Below are 16,834 nucleotides of genomic sequence, written 5' to 3'. Positions count from 1 at the left end.
AAATACATTGTTGAAAGTGGGATTTGAACCCACACCCTTTCGGACCAGAACCTTAATCTGGCGCTTTAGACCAACTCGGCCATCTCAACATGTGATCCTTCATCAAGGTAGGGAGCAAATCTGGAGCAAGTGTCATAGAGAACCAAACGAGGGTCGAGGGCCTCCGCTATGTTTCTTATGCACGTCCCATTCATGCTCAACACACCAATTGTACATCTTTGGAAAATGAAAAAAAAATAACATTTTTGAGAGTGAGATTTGAACCCACGCCCTTTCGAACCAGAACCTTAATCTAGCGCCTTAGACCAACTCGGCCATCTCAACATGTGATCCTTCATCAACGTAGGGAGCAAATCTTGAGCAGGTGTCAGAGAACCAAACGAGGGTCGAGGACCTCCGCTATGTTTCTTATGCACGTCCCATTGATGCTCAACACACCAATTGTACATCTTTGGAAAATGAAAAACAAAATACATTGTTGAGAGTGGGATTTGAACCCACGCCCTTTCGGACCAAAACCTTAATCTGGCGCCTTAGACCAACTCGGGCATCTCAACGTGTGATCCTTCATCAACGTAGGTAGCAAATCTTGAGCAGGTGTCATAGAGAACCAAACGAGGGTCGAGCACGTCCCATTCATGCTCAACACACCAATTGTACATCTTTGGAAAATGAAAAACAAAATACATTGTTGAGAGTGGGATTTGAACTCACGCCCTTTCGGACCAGAACCTTAATCTGGCGCCTTAGACCAACTCGGCCATCTCAACATGTGATCCTTCATCAAGGTATGGAGCAAATCTGGAGCAAGTGTCATAGAAAACCAAACGAGTGTCGAGCACGTCCCATTCATGCTCAACACACCAATTGACATCTTTGGAAAATGAAAAAAAAATAACATTGTTGAGAGTGGGATTTGAACCCACGCCCTTACGGACCAGAACCTTAATCTGGCGCCTTAGACCAACTCGGTCATCTCAACATGTGATCCTTCATCAAGGTAGGGAGCAAATCTGGAGCAAGTGTCATAGAGAACCAAACGAGGGTCGAACCTTAATCTGGCGCCTTAGACCAACTCGGTCATCTCAACATGTGATCCTTCATCAAGGTAGGGAGCAAATCTGGAGCAAGTGTCATAGAGAACCAAACGAGGGTCGAACCTTAATCTGGCGCCTTAGACCAACTCGGGCATCTCAAAATGTGATCCTTCATCAACGTAGGGAGTAAATCTGGAGCAGGTCTTAGACCAACTCGGGCATCTCAAAATGTGATCCTTCATCAACGTAGGGAGTAAATCTGGAGCAGGTGTCATAGCAACTCGGGCATCTCAAAATGTGATCCTTCATCAACGTAGGGAGTAAATCTGGAGCAGGTGTCATAGAGAACCAAACGAGGGTCGAGAGCCTCCCAGCTATGTTTCTTATGCACGTCCCATTCATGCTCAACACACCAATTGTACATCTTTGGAAAATGAAAAACAAAATACATTGTTAAGAGTGGGATTTGAACCCACACCCTTTCGGACCAGAACCTTAATCTAGCGCCTTAGACCAACTCGGCCATCTCAACATGTGATCATTCATCAACGTAGGGAGCAAATGTGGAGCAAGTGTCATAGAGAACCAAACGAGGGTCGAGGTACTCCGCTATGTTTCTTATGCACGTCCCATTCATGCTCAACACACCAATTGTACATCTTTGGAAAATGAAAAAAAAATAACATTGTTGAGAGTGGGATTTGAACCCACGCCCTTACGGACCAAAACCTTAATCTGGCGCCTTAGACCAACTCGGTCATCTCAACATGTGATCCTTCATCAAGGTAGGGAGCAAATCTGGAGCAAGTGTCATAGAGAACCAAACGAGGGTCGAGCACGTCCCATTCATGCTCAACACACCAATTGTACATCTTTGGAAAATGAAAAACAAAATACATTGTTGAGAGTGGGATTTGAACCCACGCCCTTTCGGACCAGAACCTTAATCTGGCGCCTTAGACCAACTCGGCCATCTCAACATGTGACCCTTCATCAAGGTAGGGAGTAAATCTGGAGCAAGTGTCATAGAGAACCAAACGAGGGTCGAGGGCCTCCGCTATGTTTCTTATGCACGTCCCATTCATGCTCAACACATTAATTGTACATCTTTGGAAAATGAAAAACAAAATACATTGTTGAGAGTGGGATTTGAACCCACACCCTTTCGGACCAGAACCTTAATCTGGCGCCTTAGACCAACTCGGCCATCTCAACATGTGATCCTTCATCAAGGTAGGGAGCAAATCTGGAGCAAGTGTCATAGAGAACCAAACGAGGGTCGAGGGCCTCCGCTATGTTTCTTATGCACGTCCCATTCATGCTCAACACATCAATTGTACATCTTTGGAAAATGAAAAACAAAATACATTGTTGAGAGTGGGATTTGAACCCACACCCTTTCGGACCAGAACCTTAATCTGGCGCTTTAGACCAACTCGGCCATCTCAACATGTGATCCTTCATCAAGGTAGGGAGCAAATCTAGAGCAAGTGTCATAGAGAACCAAACGAGGGTCGAGGGCCTCCGCTATGTTTCTTATGCACGTCGCATTCATGCTCAACACACCAATTGTACATCTTTGGAAAATGAAAAAAAAAATAACATTTTTAAGAGTGGGATTTGAACCCACGCCCTTTCGAACCAGAACCTTAATCTGGCGCTTTAGACCAACTCGGGCATCTCAACATGTGATTCTTCATCAACGTAAGGAGCAAATCTGGAGCTGGTGTCATACAGAACCAAACGAGGGTCGAGGGCCTCCGCTATGTTTCTTATGCACGTCCCATTCATGCTCAACACACCAATTGTACATCTTTGGAAAATGAAAAAATAAATACATTGTGCACCAATTGTACATCTTTGGAAAATGAAAAAATAAATACATTGTTGAGAGTAGGATTTGAACCCACGCCCTTTCGAACTAGAACCTTAATCTGGCGCTTTAGACCAACTCGGCCATCTCAACATGTGATCCTTCATCAAGGTAGGGAGCAAATCTGGAGCAAGTGTCATAGAGAACCAAACGAGGGTCGAGGGCCTCCGCTATGTTTCTTATGCACGTCCCATTCATGCTCAACACATTAATTGTACATCTTTGGAAAATGAAAAACAAAATACATTGATGAGAGTGGGATTTGAACTCACGCCCTTTCGGACCAAAACCTTAATCTGGCGCCTTAGACCAACTCGGCCATCTCAACATGTGATCCTTCATCAAGGTAGGGAGCAAATCTGGAGCAAGTGTCATAGAGAACCAAACGAGGGTCGAGGGCCTCCGCTATGTTTCTTATGCACGTCCCATTCATGCTCAACACACCAATTGTACATCTTTGGAAAATGAAAATCTAAACTATGTTGCGAGTGGGATTTAAACCCACGCCCTTACGGACCAGAACCTTAATCTGGCGCCTTAGACCAACTCGGGCATCTCAAAATGTGATCCTTCATCAACGTAGGGAGTAAATCTGGAGCAGGTGTCATAGAGAACCAAACGAGGGTCGAGGGCCTCCGCTATGTTTCTTATGCACGTCCCATTCATGCTCAACACACCAATTGTACATCTTTGGAAAATGAAAATCTAAACTATGTTGCGAGTGGGATTTAAACCCACGCCCTTACGGACCAGAACCTTAATCTGGCGCCTTAGACCAACTCGGGCATCGTAAAATGTGATCCTTCATCAACGTAGGGAGTAAATCTGGAGCAGGTGTCAGAGAACCAAACGAGGGTCGAGGGCCTCCGCTATGTTTCTTATGCACGTCCCATTCATGCTCAACACACCAATTGTACATCTTTGGAAAATGAAAAAAAAAATACATTGTTGAGAGTGGGATTTGAACCCACGCCCTTCCGAACCAGAACCTTAATCTAAGGCCTTAGACCAACTCGGGCATCTCAACATGTGATCCTTCATCAAGATATGGAGCAAATCTGGAGCAAGTGTCATAGAGAACCAAACGAGGGTCGAGCACGTCCCATTCATGCTCAACACACCAATTGTACATCTTTGGAAAATGAAAATCTAAACTATGTTGCGAGTGGGATTTAAACCCACGCCCTTACGGACCAGAACCTTAATCTGGCGTCTTAGACCAACTCGGGCATCTCAAAATGTGATCCTTCATCAACGTAGGGAGTAAATCTGGAGCAGGTGTCATAGAGAACCAAACGAGGGTCGAGAGCCTCCCAGCTATGTTTCTTATGCACGTCCCATTCATGCTCAACACACCAATTGTACATCTTTGGAAAATGAAAAACAAAATACATTGTTAAGAGTGGGATTTGAACCCACGCCCTTTCGGACCAGAACCTTAATCTAGCGCCTTAGACCAACACGGCCATCTCAACATGTGATCCTTCATCAACGTAGGAAGCAAATGTGGAGAAAGTGTCATAGAGAACCAAACGAGGGTAGGTACTCCGCTATGTTTTGCACGTCCCATTCATGCTCAACACACCAATTGTACATCTTTGGAAAATGAAAAACAAAATACATTGTTGAGAGTGGGATTTGAACCCACGCCCTTTCGGACCAGAACCTTAATCTGGCGCCTTAGACCAACTCGGCCATCTCAACATGTGATCCTTCATCAAGGTAGGGAGCAAATCTGGAGCAAGTGTCATAGAGAACCAAACGAGGGTCGAGGGCCTCCGCTATGTTTCTTATGCACGTCCCATTCATGCTCAACACACCAATTGTACATCTTTGGAAAATGAAAAACAAAATACATTGTTGAGAGTGGGATTTGAACCCACGCCCTTTCGGACCAGAACCTTAATCTGGCGCCTTAGACCAACTCGGCCATCTCAACATGTGATCCTTCATCAAGGTAGGGAGCAAATCTGGAGCAAGTGTCATAGAGAACCAAACGAGGGTCGAGGCCTCCGCTATGTTTCTTATGCACGTCCCATTCATGCTCAACACATTAATTGTACATCTTTGGAAAATGAAAAACAAAATACATTGATGAGAGTGGGATTTGAACTCACGCCCTTTCGGACCAAAACCTTAATCTGGCGCCTTAGACCAACTCGGCCATCTCAACATGTGATCCTTCATCAAGGTAGGGAGCAAATCTGGAGCAAGTGTCATAGAGAACCAAACGAGGGTCGAGCACGTCCCATTCATGCTCAACACATTAATTGTACATCTTTGGAAAATGAAAAACAAAATACATTGTTGAGAGTGGGATTTGAACCCACACCCTTTCGGACCAGAACCTTAATCTGGCGCTTTAGACCAACTCGGCCATCTCAACATGTGATCCTTCATCAAGATATGGAGCAAATCTGGAGCAAGTGTCATAGAGAACCAAACGAGGGTCGAGCACGTCCCATTCATGCTCAACACACCAATTGTACATCTTTGGAAAATGAAAAACAAAATACATTGTTGAGAGTGGGATTTGAACCCACACCCTTTCGAACCAGAACCTTAATCTGGCGCCTTAGACCAACTCGGCCATCTCAACATGTGACCCTTCATCAAGGTAGGGAGTAAATCTGGAGTAAGTGTCATAGAGAACCAAACGAGGGTCGAGGGCCTCCGCTATGTTTCTTATGCACGTCCCATTCATGCTCAACACACCAATTGTACATCTTTGGAAAATGAAAAACAAAATACATTGTTGAGAGTGGGATTTGAACCCACGCCCTTTCGGACCAGAACCTTAATCTGGCGCCTTAGACCAACTCGGCCATCTCAACATGTGATCCTTCATCAAGGTATGGAGCAAATCTGGAGCAAGTGTCATAGAGAACCAAACGAGGGTCGAGCACGTCCCATTGATGCTCAACACACCAATTGTACATCTTTGGAAAATGAAAAACAAAATACATTGTTGAGAGTGGGATTTGAACCCACACCCTTTCGAACCAGAACCTTAATCTGGCGCCTTAGACCAACTCGGCCATCTCAACATGTGACCCTTCATCAAGGTAGGGAGTAAATCTGGAGTAAGTGTCATAGAGAACCAAACGAGGGTCGAGGGCCTCCGCTATGTTTCTTATGCACGTCCCATTCATGCTCAACACACCAATTATACATCTTTGGAAAATGAAAAACAAAATACATTGTTGAGAGTGGGATTTGAACTCACGCCCTTTTGGACCAAAACCTTAATTTGGCACCTTAGACCAACTCGGGCATCTCAACATGTGATTCTTTATCAACGTAGGGAGCAAATCTGGAGCAGGTGTCATAGAGAACCAAACGAGGGTCGAGCACGTCCCATTCATGCTCAACACACCAATTGTACATCTTTGGAAAATGAAAATCTAAACTATGTTGCGAGTGGGATTTAAACCCACGCCCTTACGGACCAGAACCTTAATCTGGCGCCTTAGACCAACTCGGGCATCTCAAAATGTGATCCTTCATCAACGTAGGGAGTAAATCTGGAGCAGGTGTCATAGAGAACCAAACGAGGGTCGAGGCCTCCGCTATGTTTCTTATGCACGTCTCATTCATGCTCAACACACCAATTGTACATCTTTGGAAAATGAAAAAATAAATACATTGTTGAGAGTAGGATTTGAACCCACACCCTTTCGATCTAGAACCTTAATCTGGCGCTTTAGACCAACTCGGCCATCTCAACATGTGATCCTTCATCAAGGTAGGGAGCAAATCTGGAGCAAGTGTCATAGAGAACCAAACGAGGGTCGAGGGCCTCCGCTATGTTTCTTATGCACGTCCCATTCATGCTCAACACACCAATTGTACATCTTTGGAAAATGAAAAACAAAATACATTGATGAGAGTGGGATTTGAACCCATGCCCTTACGGACCAGAACCTTAATCTGGCGCCTTAGACCAACTCGGCTATCTCAACATGTGATCCTTCATCAAGGTAGGGAGCAAATCTGGAGCAAGTGTCATAGAGAACCAAACGAGGGTCGAGGTACTCCGCTATGTTTCTTATGCACGTCCCATTCATGCTCAACACACCAATTGTACATCTTTGGAAAATGAAAAAAAACTAACATTGTTGAGAGTGGGATTTGAACCCACGCCCTTACGGACCAGAACCTTAATCTGGCGCTTTAGACCAACTCGGTCATCTCAACATGTGATCCTTCATCAAGGTAGGGAGCAAATCTGGAGCAAGTGTCATAGAGAACCAAACGAGGGTGCTCAACTCGGTCATCTCAACATGTGATCCTTCATCAAGGTAGGGAGCAAATCTGGAGCAAGTGTCATAGAGAACCAAACGAGGGTCGAGCACGTCCCATTCATGCTCAACACACCAATTGTACATCTTTGGAAAATGAAAATCTAAACTATGTTGCGAGTGGGATTTAAACCCACGCCCTTACGGACCAGAACCTTAATCTGGTGCCTTAGACCAACTCGGGCATCTCAAAATGTGATCCTTCATCAACGTAGGGAGTAAATCTGGAACAGGTGTCAGAAAACCAAACGAGGGTCGAGGGCCTCCGCTATGTTTCTTATGCACGTCCCATTCATGCTCAACACACCAATTGTACATCTTTGGAAAATGAAAAACAAAATACATTGTTGAGAGTGGGATTTGAACCCACGCCCTTTCGGACCAGAACCTTAATCTGGCGCCTTAGACCAACTCGGGCATCTCAACATGTGATCCTTCATCAAGGTAGGGAGCAAATCTGGAGCAAGTGTCATAGAGAACCAAACGAGGGTCGAGGGCCTCCGCTATGTTTCTTATGCACGTCCCATTCATGCTCAACACACCAATTGTACATCTTTGGAAAATGAAAAAAAAATAACATTGTTGAGAGTGGGATTTGAACCCACGCCCTTACGGACCAGAACCTTAATCTGGCGCTTTAGACCAACTCGGTCATCTCAACATGTGATCCTTCATCAAGGTAAGGAGCAAATCTGGAGCAAGTGTCATAGAGAACCAAACGAGGGTGCTCAACTCGGTCATCTCAACATGTGATCCTTCATCAAGGTAGGGAGCAAATCTGGAGCAAGTGTCATAGAGAACCAAACGAGGGTCGAGCACGTCCCATTCATGCTCAACACACCAATTGTACATCTTTGGAAAATGAAAATCTAAACTATGTTGCGAGTGGGATTTAAACCCACGCCCTTACGGACCAGAACCTTAATCTGGCGCCTTAGACCAACTCGGGCATCTCAAAATGTGATCCTTCATCAACGTAGGGAGTAAATCTGGAGCAGGTGTCATAGAGAACCAAACGAGGGTCGAGGCCTCCGCTATGTTTCTTATGCACGTCCCATTCATGCTCAACACACCAATTGTACATCTTTGGAAAATGAAAATCTAAACTATGTTGCGAGTGGGATTTAAACCCACGCCCTTACGGACCAGAACCTTAATCTGGCGCCTTAGACCAACTCGGGCATCTCAAAATGTGATCCTTCATCAACGTAGGGAGTAAATCTGGAGCAGGTGTCATAGAGAACCAAACGAGGGTCGAGGCCTCCGCTATGTTTCTTATGCACGTCCCATTCATGCTCAACACACCAATTGTACATCTTTGGAAAATGAAAAAATAAATACATTGTTGAGAGTAGGATTTGAACCCACGCCCTTTCGAACTAGAACCTTAATCTGGCGCTTTAGACCAACTCGGCCATCTCAACATGTGATCCTTCATCAAGGTAGGGAGCAAATCTGGAGCAAGTGTCATAGAGAACCAAACGAGGGTCGTGGGCCTCCGCTATGTGTCTTATGCACGTCCCATTCATGCTCAACACACCAATTATACATCTTTGAAAAATGAAAAACAAAATACATTGTTGAGAGTGGGATTTGAACTCACGCCCTTTTGGACTAGAACCTTAATTTGGCACCTTAGACCAACTCGGGCATCTCAACATGTGATTCTTTATCAACGTAGGGAGCAAATCTGGAGCAGGTGTCATAGAGAACCAAACGAGGGTCGAGGCCTTCGCTATGTTTCTTATGCACGTCCCATTCATGCTCAACACACCAATTGTACATCTTTGGAAAATGAAAAACAAAATACATTTTTGAGAGTGGGATTTAAACCCACACCCTTTCTGACCAGAACCTTAATCTGGCGCTTTAGACCAACTCGGCCATCTAAACATGTGTTCCTTCATCAAGGAAAATAAAATACATTGTGGAGAGTGGGATTTGAACTCTTGCCCTTTCGGACCAGAACCTTAATCTGGCGCCTTAGACCAACTCGGGCATCTCAACATGTGATTCTTCATCAACGTAGGGAGCAAATCTGGAGCAGGTGTCATAGAGAACCAAACGAGGGTCGAGGGCCTCCGCTATGTTTCTTATGCACGTCCCATTCATGCTCAACACACCAATTGTACATCTTTGGAAAATGAAAAACAAAATACATTGTTGAGAGTAGGATTTGAACCCACGCCCTTTCGAACTAGAACCTTAATCTGGCGCTTTAGACCAACTCGGCCATCTCAACATGTGATCCTTCATCAACGTAGGGAGTAAATCTGGAGCAAGTGTCATAGAGAACCAAACGAGGGTCGAGCACGTCCCATTGATGCTCAACACACCAATTGTACATCTTTGGAAAATGAAAAAATAAATACATTGTTGAGAGTAGGATTTGAACCCACGCCCTTTCGAACTAGAACCTTAATCTGGCGCTTTAGACCAACTCGGCCATCTCAACATGTGATCCTTCATCAACGTAGGGAGTAAATCTGGAGCAAGTGTCATAGAGAACCAAACGAGGGTCGAGCACGTCCCATTGATGCTCAACACACCAATTGTACATCTTTGGAAAATGAAAAAATAAATACATTGTTGAGAGTAGGATTTGAACCCACGCCCTTTCGAACTAGAACCTTAATCTGGCGCTTTAGACCAACTCGGCCATCTCAACATGTGATCCTTCATCAACGTAGGGAGTAAATCTGGAGCAAGTGTCATAGAGAACCAAACGAGGGTCGAGCACGTCCCATTGATGCTCAACACACCAATTGTACATCTTTGGAAAATGAAAAAATAAATACATTGTTGAGAGTAGGATTTGAACCCACGCCCTTTCGAACTAGAACCTTAATCTGGCGCTTTAGACCAACTCGGGCATCTCAACATGTGATTCTTCATCAACGTAGGGAGCAAATCTGGAGCAGGTGTCATAGAGAACCAAACGAGGGTCGAGGGCCTCCGCTATGTTTCTTATGCACGTCCCATTCATGCTCAACACACCAATTGTACATCTTTGTTAAATGAAAAACAAAATACATTGTTGAGAGTGGGATTTGAACCCATGAGAACCTTAATCTGGCGCCTTAGACCAACTCGGTTATCTCAACGTGTGATCCTTAATCAAGGTAGGGAGCAAATCTAGAGCAGGTGTCATAGAGAACCAAACTAGGGTCGAAAACCTATGTTTCTTATGCACGTCCCATTCGTGCTCGTTAAAATACAAAAAACACACCAATTGTACCTCTTTGGGAAATGAAAGAAAAATTCTCGTTAAAATACAAAAAACACACCAATTGTACCTCTTTGGGAAATGAAAGAAAAATTCTCGTTAAAATACAAAAAACACACCAATTGTACCTGGAAATGAAAGAAAAATTCTCGTTAAAATACAAAAAACACACCAATTGTACCTGGAAATGAAAGGCAAAAACATTATTGAGTGTGGGAGTTGAACCCACGCCCTTTCGGACCAAAACCTTAAATTGGTGCCTTAGACAAACTCAGCCATCTCAACATGTAAATTTTAATCAAGGATGAAAGCAGATCAAGAGAGAAGTGGTCATTAGAGAACTTAAGTTTTCTTTCTCCCACAATGATGAAACTTATTGTTGAGAGTGAGATTTGAACTCACGCCCTTTTAAACCAAACTCTTAATCTAGCACCTTAGACAAATTCGACCATCTCAACATATAAATTTCAATCTAGGATGAGAGCAGATCTAGAGAAGGTGCGACAGAGAGCAAAACTAGGTTTTGGTTGATTTTAAGTAGTATGGTAAATGATGAAAATGCCGCTACCTGACATTTTCCATGTTCGAGGCCTGAATCTGATGAAAGTGATGAAAACATTACTGGGAGTGGAATTTTAACCCACGCCCCTACATACCACAACCTCAATATGGGGCCTTAGACCAACTCAACCATTTCAACATGTTTAATTTTAATCAACGATGAGAGCAGATTAGGAGCAGGTGCTATAGAGAGCAAAACTAGATTCGAGAGCCTCCATTATTTTTTCGGTTTGCAATTAATTTAAGTAGTAGGACAAATGACGAAAATTCCCCTACTTGACATTTTAACATCCCGAGGATTGACTTATGCTTCGTTAGGTTTGGGTTTTACGTGATCGTAGTCAGAATGAGAGCCACATCTTCCATGTCCGAGGCCTGAACCTTGTATCCCAAACTAGCAAGCAACTCATCCGTTCCACCGCTATCGGCGTCTTTACTTTTTTCCTCCCACAACGATGAAGGTGAAGAAGAAAACCCAACCACTATACCCATCCCTAAGAACAAACAATTTAACTATGCATAATCAAAGAGTAACAACACATTAATTACACACTACATTATGAGATGACATTAAATGAATAAGATATATAGTAAATGAATCAGGGTGTAACACATGAAATGATTTTAAACTATGTATGTCATGTGATTGCGATATATTTCTCGTTATGATGAGTACATATGTGTACATTACGATATCAATGTACATCATGATATTATGTAGATTCCTTCCCCTCCATGTCTCCGACAGCGTGAGTGTGCGTCAACTAAAAGGCAGGCCCAAGTGTACATATACGCCCACCTGGTGAGTCCATGTATGCATACATGGGCCTTTGTAGGAAAGTACTGCACATTCAAGTTTTGCCCGAAAGTAGAGTTCCAGACCATGAAATATTTTTATGAAAGGATAGGTTCCAAACATGATTGCACGTGATTACATTTTACTCAAGCCACACGTTACTCTTATTTTCAAATAAAGGTAAGACACCTTTGCATAGATGATAATCCAGCGAAGACGACCATGAGGTTGAAGTTAAGGAAGATGCATTCATGTTGTTGGTGACCCTTAAGTTAGATCAGAACATTGTTTTATTTTAAATTTAACGCTATCGATTTTCTGTTGTATTATTTTAACGATTTTATAACAATTGTTTAAGTCCATGACATCATTTTGAAATGTCTAAGTAAAAATCGTACGTATTTGTCCTGACACTGCGACACCCGAGAGAGTATACGAATGAATCGAGACCACATCCAAATGAAAGCAACCTTAAGACTCAAAGGATTTAGAAAGTTACTATCTATACCAACAAAGTGTACTCGCCCGTCTATTAACTTACCCTAACAAAGTCAAACTAAGAGGTTAACTATCCTACCCTTAAAAGATAAAGCCCTACTATAATTAACCTACCCTTAAAATAGTTAACTAAGAGGTTAACTATATTTAGCCTCAAATTGAAAGCAAAGTACAACACAATGTTTAGTTTCACGCTTAACGACATTCATGAGTTCGTAGATGCCATCTTCGTCATAGCCAACCTTCATGAAGATGCCGTCGATCTCAAATTCTCACCGGAAACCTTCTCCATAATAGCCAGCTCTTCCTCTTTTTGCCCTTGCATTATAGGCCTACAACTCTTCCCTCAATTCTTTGACCTATATTTTTGCCACAAACTTCAATACTCATGGATTTACATGGAGTCCTTCTACCCTATTGTCGTCGATTTCGTTCGCAGCGGTTTTTCTTCCTTGACCTTCTCCATTCCGAAACCGGAGCGTGCCGCGCTCACTTTCGAATGTCCAAATGGTTAGCCTTCTCTAATCAAGAATCCATCTTGGTTTTTTCTCTTCTAGGACGATCTTTAACTTGTTCTCTTTTAGGGCGTTACGAGGAATTCGATCTCTTATTATACCCTTCAAACGACTCGAGGGACGTCTTCGAATATGATTGTGGAACTTTCACGTCGATTGACTCGCAAACGTTTAGAGAGATTCTTGGCGCGTTCAGCGATTTTGATTCCGGTAATAACGAGTTCTTGATTAAAAATCTTAAAAGGGTTTGAAGTTGTTGATGGATTTATTGTGTTTGTTTGTGTTAGTTCTTGTTACCATAACGAATTCGGAGGTGAAATTCTCTTATGAAAGGACGGAGATTGTTCTTAATCAAGAGGTATGCATGGTGTGTTGCTAATGAAGAGGTATCCATAATATGAAGATTTGGAGGCTAATGAATGTTTGATTACATGCAGGGAGGGCGATGCATTATTGGAGGGGTGACGGAGTGTAGTAAAATTGAGTTTGTAATAACGGTGAAACCAATGGCAACGTTTTCAAATTTATCGTCTCGGTCAAAATTTGTGTGGTTATTTAAGTCGAGTAATTCCCATAGAGGTGTGATTTGTTTCCTTTTGGGATTGTCGGCTCGTTTTTTAGCCTATTTTTCGAATGTGGATCTATGATATGGGGAATATTGTTAGCCTCTAGTTTTTATAAATGTTGATGTATGCCCTTAGCTATTCTTTTGTGTTCATGAAATTTGGTATATATGATCCATTAGAACTATGTTTGATTTGGCTTATCAAAATATATATTTTTTTGAGGGGTTTGGAGCCACAAATTATTCTCGATGTCTAAAAATAACTATAATCAACTTGCTTAAAGTAAGAGATCTTGGGATATGTGGCTAAAAGTAATCAAAATTATTCATGTGGCGGAGAGCTCTTCAGCCCAATTATGCCCTCTACCATTAAGCTAATAGTCGGGGCCGTTACGCCAAAAGCTAGAGAAACTGGAACAAATCCTCGTAGTCAGACATAATGACCCAATTATTGAAGCCCTTTACCACTAAGCTAATAGCCTGTCATGTGGGCCTCTCATTGGGACTCGTTGTGCCAAAAGAGAGAAACTGGAACACTATTCATATGGCTGAGAATTCTCATTGTGCCAAAAGCGAGAGAAACTGGAGCACTAGAGAATCCTCGTTGTGCCAAAAGCGAGAGAAACTGGAGCACTAGAGAATCCTCGTTGTGCCAAAAGCGAGAGAAACTGGAGCACTAGAGAATCCTCGTTGTGCCAAAAGCGAGAGAAACTGGAGCACTAGAGAATCCTCGTTGTGCCAAAAGCGAGAGAAACTGGAGCATTAGAGAATCCTCGTTGTGCCAAAAGCGAGAGAAATTGGAGCACTAGAGAATCCTCGTTGTGCCAAAAGCGAGAGAAATTGGAGCACTAGAGAATCCTCGTTGTGCCAAAAGCGAGAGAAACTGGAGCACTAGAGAATCCTCGTTGTGCCAAAAGCGAGAGAAACTGGAGCACTAGAGAATCCTCGTTGTGCCAAAAGCGAGAGAAACTGGAGCACTAGAGAATCCTCGTTGTGCCAAAAGCGAGAGAAACTGGAACACTAGAGAATCCTCGTTGTGCCAAAAGCGAGAGAAACTGGAACACTAGAGATTCCTCGTTGTGCCACACTAGAGAATCCTCGTTGTGCCAAAAGCGAGAGAAACTGGAACACTAGAGATTCCTCGTTGTGCCAAAAGCGAGAGAAACTGGAACACTATTCATATGGTCGAGAATCCTCACAATCGAGACATAATGACCCAATTATTGATGCCCTGTACCACTAAGCTAATAGCCTGTCATGTGGGCCTCCCATGGGGACTTGTTGTGCCAAAAGCGAGAGAAACTGGAATACTATTCATATGGTTGAGAGCCCTCATAGTCCAGGTACAACGACCCAATTATGCCTTCTACCACTGAGCTAAAGCCTTTCATGTGAGCCTCCTGCTGGGGCTCGCTATGCCAAAAGCAAGAGAAATTGGAACACTATTTATATGGCTGAGATCCCTCACAGTCGAGGCATAATGATCCGATTATTGATGCCCTCTACCACTGAGCTAATAGTCTGTCATGTGGGCCTCCTGCTGGGGCCGCTATGCCAAAAGCGAGAGAAATTGGAACACTATTCATATGGCTGAGAGCCCTCAGACACAACGACCCAATTATCAATGCCCTCTACCATTGAGAATAGCCTATCATGTGGGCCTCTTGCTGGGGCCCGCTATGCCAAAAGCGAGAGAAATTGGAACACTATTCATATGGCTGAGAGCCCTCACAGTTGAGGCACAACGACCCAATTATCGATGCTCTCTACCATTGAATTAATAGGCTGTCATGTGGGCCTCCTTTTGGGGCTTGCTATGCGAAAAGTGAGAGAAACTGGAACGCTATCATTACTATCAATTGAAGAGAAATGAGAGAAATTGGAACGCACTATCATTGCTATCAATTGAAGTGAAATGAGAGAAATATCAACTGAAGTGAAATTTGAAGTTATCATCACTATTGAAATCATTCGGTAACTTTGACTAAACTAAAATCATACATGCATTAAATATATTTGAAAGTAAAATGGTAAAAGTTTATACAAAAGACACCAATGACATTCGTTGATAAAATAACAACTCAAATCATGTTCAAAATGTTATGTATGATACTTGCCATTCTTTTGGCTTAATGAAATTCAATAGGTTTAATTCTAGTTGGAAAGTGGAACTAAAACAAAAGTCTTTCACCCCTCAGCTATGTCACAAGGGACAAAGGGCTACCTTCTCCATTCTCCAATCGACGATCCTTTACCGTCCTTATTCCTATTATGATTATTTACTCGTAATATTTACAAGAATGTGGAATTGCCACCTAAAGAAGATCGAAGGAAAAAGATGAGGTTAGCATAAGAGTGTTTAGTGACTTTAGTTTAGGTCAACCAAATAAGTGAGTTTATTATTGGCTTGGTTGAATGAATGGTATGATGCATGAAACCTCCAACTGCTATGCCACGCACTTTGCTTGTAATGTCATTCCAGGTTTATGAAATAATGTTAAGCCACGTATGTCATTCATTAAATTTATGTTATGAAAGAACTATGATTTGCATCATACGTATATGCCATGATTTAAAGATATGGTGATCTCATACATTTTGTATGTCACATACATCGAGATACTTTTCGGTTATGATTAGTACGAACACATACACTACGATATTATGTACACCATGATATTATGTGCTTTTTTTCTCTCTGTCCTTTTCGACAATGTGAGTGTACGTTTGTAACGACCCGAAATTTTTCACTTAATTTAAGGTCGCTACTGTATACATACCATAAACATTGAATGCGGAATACTTCATTTAAATTCCATAAAACATAACCTTTAACTTAAAAACACAGCCATGGACTTACGTGTTTCGAAAACATCTTTAAAACGACACAACAAAAGACCCGAAGTAAAATAAATAAGCGTTTAAGTTTAAAACATCCTATTCTATCCTAAGTCTAGGAAAATAAATACCACTATCCTATGCATATGTCATGATCTCGAGTTGCGATGCCGTCGTCAGCCGTACAGGAATGCCTTGCCTTAACCTGAAAATGTAGTAGCACATGGCCTGAGTATTTAAAGAAATACTCAGTAAGTGACCCCACTATTAGGGTTAAATGCAACAATCACATGCAATGAAATGATGGGACCTATCTTTCATTTCATTTCGTTTCGTTTCGTTTTGTTTTCCCTACGGTGTAATCCTAACAGGTAATCGTGGACGTGTACCATATACTCTACACGCAGCCCATACGTATTAGTATGGGCTCACCAGCTAGTTTGCACACCGCTAGGCCACTGTCCCTAGCCGGTGGGCATGCTCTGGGGGCCCACCGGGATCCGTTAAAACTAAAACCGTCACGGCAGCGCTATGCAGGGCATAACGATCGTTGTCCTGTCATTTGGATGTACGCGTCCGTATCCTCGTGATTGGATAGGGGTATCCCCCCAAATGCATGATCAC

General features: G+C 42.8%; 20 non-coding genes across 20 annotated transcripts; all 20 read right to left on the bottom strand.

Annotated features, from left to right (window-relative positions):
* Positions 1–8: 8 nt before the first annotated feature.
* Positions 9–89, bottom strand: TRNAL-AAG. Its single transcript has one exon. It is a non-coding gene; the product is annotated as a tRNA-Leu (tRNA).
* Positions 90–476: 387 nt separating this feature from the next.
* Positions 477–557, bottom strand: TRNAL-AAG. Its single transcript has one exon. It is a non-coding gene; the product is annotated as a tRNA-Leu (tRNA).
* A 132-nt stretch (positions 558–689) lies between these two features.
* Positions 690–770, bottom strand: TRNAL-AAG. The gene has a single exon. It is a non-coding gene; the product is annotated as a tRNA-Leu (tRNA).
* Positions 771–901: 131 nt separating this feature from the next.
* Positions 902–982, bottom strand: TRNAL-AAG. Its single transcript has one exon. It is a non-coding gene; the product is annotated as a tRNA-Leu (tRNA).
* A 506-nt stretch (positions 983–1,488) lies between these two features.
* On the bottom strand, positions 1,489–1,569 carry TRNAL-AAG. The gene has a single exon. It is a non-coding gene; the product is annotated as a tRNA-Leu (tRNA).
* Positions 1,570–1,723: 154 nt separating this feature from the next.
* TRNAL-AAG lies at positions 1,724–1,804 on the bottom strand. Its single transcript has one exon. It is a non-coding gene; the product is annotated as a tRNA-Leu (tRNA).
* Positions 1,805–1,936: 132 nt separating this feature from the next.
* TRNAL-AAG lies at positions 1,937–2,017 on the bottom strand. Its single transcript has one exon. It is a non-coding gene; the product is annotated as a tRNA-Leu (tRNA).
* A 154-nt stretch (positions 2,018–2,171) lies between these two features.
* TRNAL-AAG lies at positions 2,172–2,252 on the bottom strand. The gene has a single exon. It is a non-coding gene; the product is annotated as a tRNA-Leu (tRNA).
* A 154-nt stretch (positions 2,253–2,406) lies between these two features.
* TRNAL-AAG lies at positions 2,407–2,487 on the bottom strand. The gene has a single exon. It is a non-coding gene; the product is annotated as a tRNA-Leu (tRNA).
* Positions 2,488–4,304: 1,817 nt separating this feature from the next.
* Positions 4,305–4,385, bottom strand: TRNAL-AAG. The gene has a single exon. It is a non-coding gene; the product is annotated as a tRNA-Leu (tRNA).
* Positions 4,386–4,533: 148 nt separating this feature from the next.
* Positions 4,534–4,614, bottom strand: TRNAL-AAG. The gene has a single exon. It is a non-coding gene; the product is annotated as a tRNA-Leu (tRNA).
* A 154-nt stretch (positions 4,615–4,768) lies between these two features.
* Positions 4,769–4,849, bottom strand: TRNAL-AAG. The gene has a single exon. It is a non-coding gene; the product is annotated as a tRNA-Leu (tRNA).
* Positions 4,850–5,215: 366 nt separating this feature from the next.
* On the bottom strand, positions 5,216–5,296 carry TRNAL-AAG. Its single transcript has one exon. It is a non-coding gene; the product is annotated as a tRNA-Leu (tRNA).
* A 132-nt stretch (positions 5,297–5,428) lies between these two features.
* TRNAL-AAG lies at positions 5,429–5,509 on the bottom strand. The gene has a single exon. It is a non-coding gene; the product is annotated as a tRNA-Leu (tRNA).
* A 154-nt stretch (positions 5,510–5,663) lies between these two features.
* TRNAL-AAG lies at positions 5,664–5,744 on the bottom strand. The gene has a single exon. It is a non-coding gene; the product is annotated as a tRNA-Leu (tRNA).
* A 132-nt stretch (positions 5,745–5,876) lies between these two features.
* TRNAL-AAG lies at positions 5,877–5,957 on the bottom strand. Its single transcript has one exon. It is a non-coding gene; the product is annotated as a tRNA-Leu (tRNA).
* An 834-nt stretch (positions 5,958–6,791) lies between these two features.
* On the bottom strand, positions 6,792–6,872 carry TRNAL-AAG. The gene has a single exon. It is a non-coding gene; the product is annotated as a tRNA-Leu (tRNA).
* Positions 6,873–7,026: 154 nt separating this feature from the next.
* Positions 7,027–7,107, bottom strand: TRNAL-AAG. Its single transcript has one exon. It is a non-coding gene; the product is annotated as a tRNA-Leu (tRNA).
* Positions 7,108–7,556: 449 nt separating this feature from the next.
* On the bottom strand, positions 7,557–7,637 carry TRNAL-AAG. The gene has a single exon. It is a non-coding gene; the product is annotated as a tRNA-Leu (tRNA).
* Positions 7,638–7,791: 154 nt separating this feature from the next.
* Positions 7,792–7,872, bottom strand: TRNAL-AAG. The gene has a single exon. It is a non-coding gene; the product is annotated as a tRNA-Leu (tRNA).
* Between the last annotated feature and the right edge of the window lie 8,962 nt (positions 7,873–16,834).

Source organism: Cucurbita moschata, unplaced genomic scaffold (assembly GCF_002738365.1).
Source record: "Cucurbita moschata cultivar Rifu unplaced genomic scaffold, Cmos_1.0 Cmo_Scf00023, whole genome shotgun sequence".
NCBI lineage: Eukaryota > Viridiplantae > Streptophyta > Magnoliopsida > Cucurbitales > Cucurbitaceae > Cucurbita > Cucurbita moschata.
Note: the sequence above shows the minus strand (reverse complement) of the source record. Positions and strands in the feature narration are given on the sequence as shown.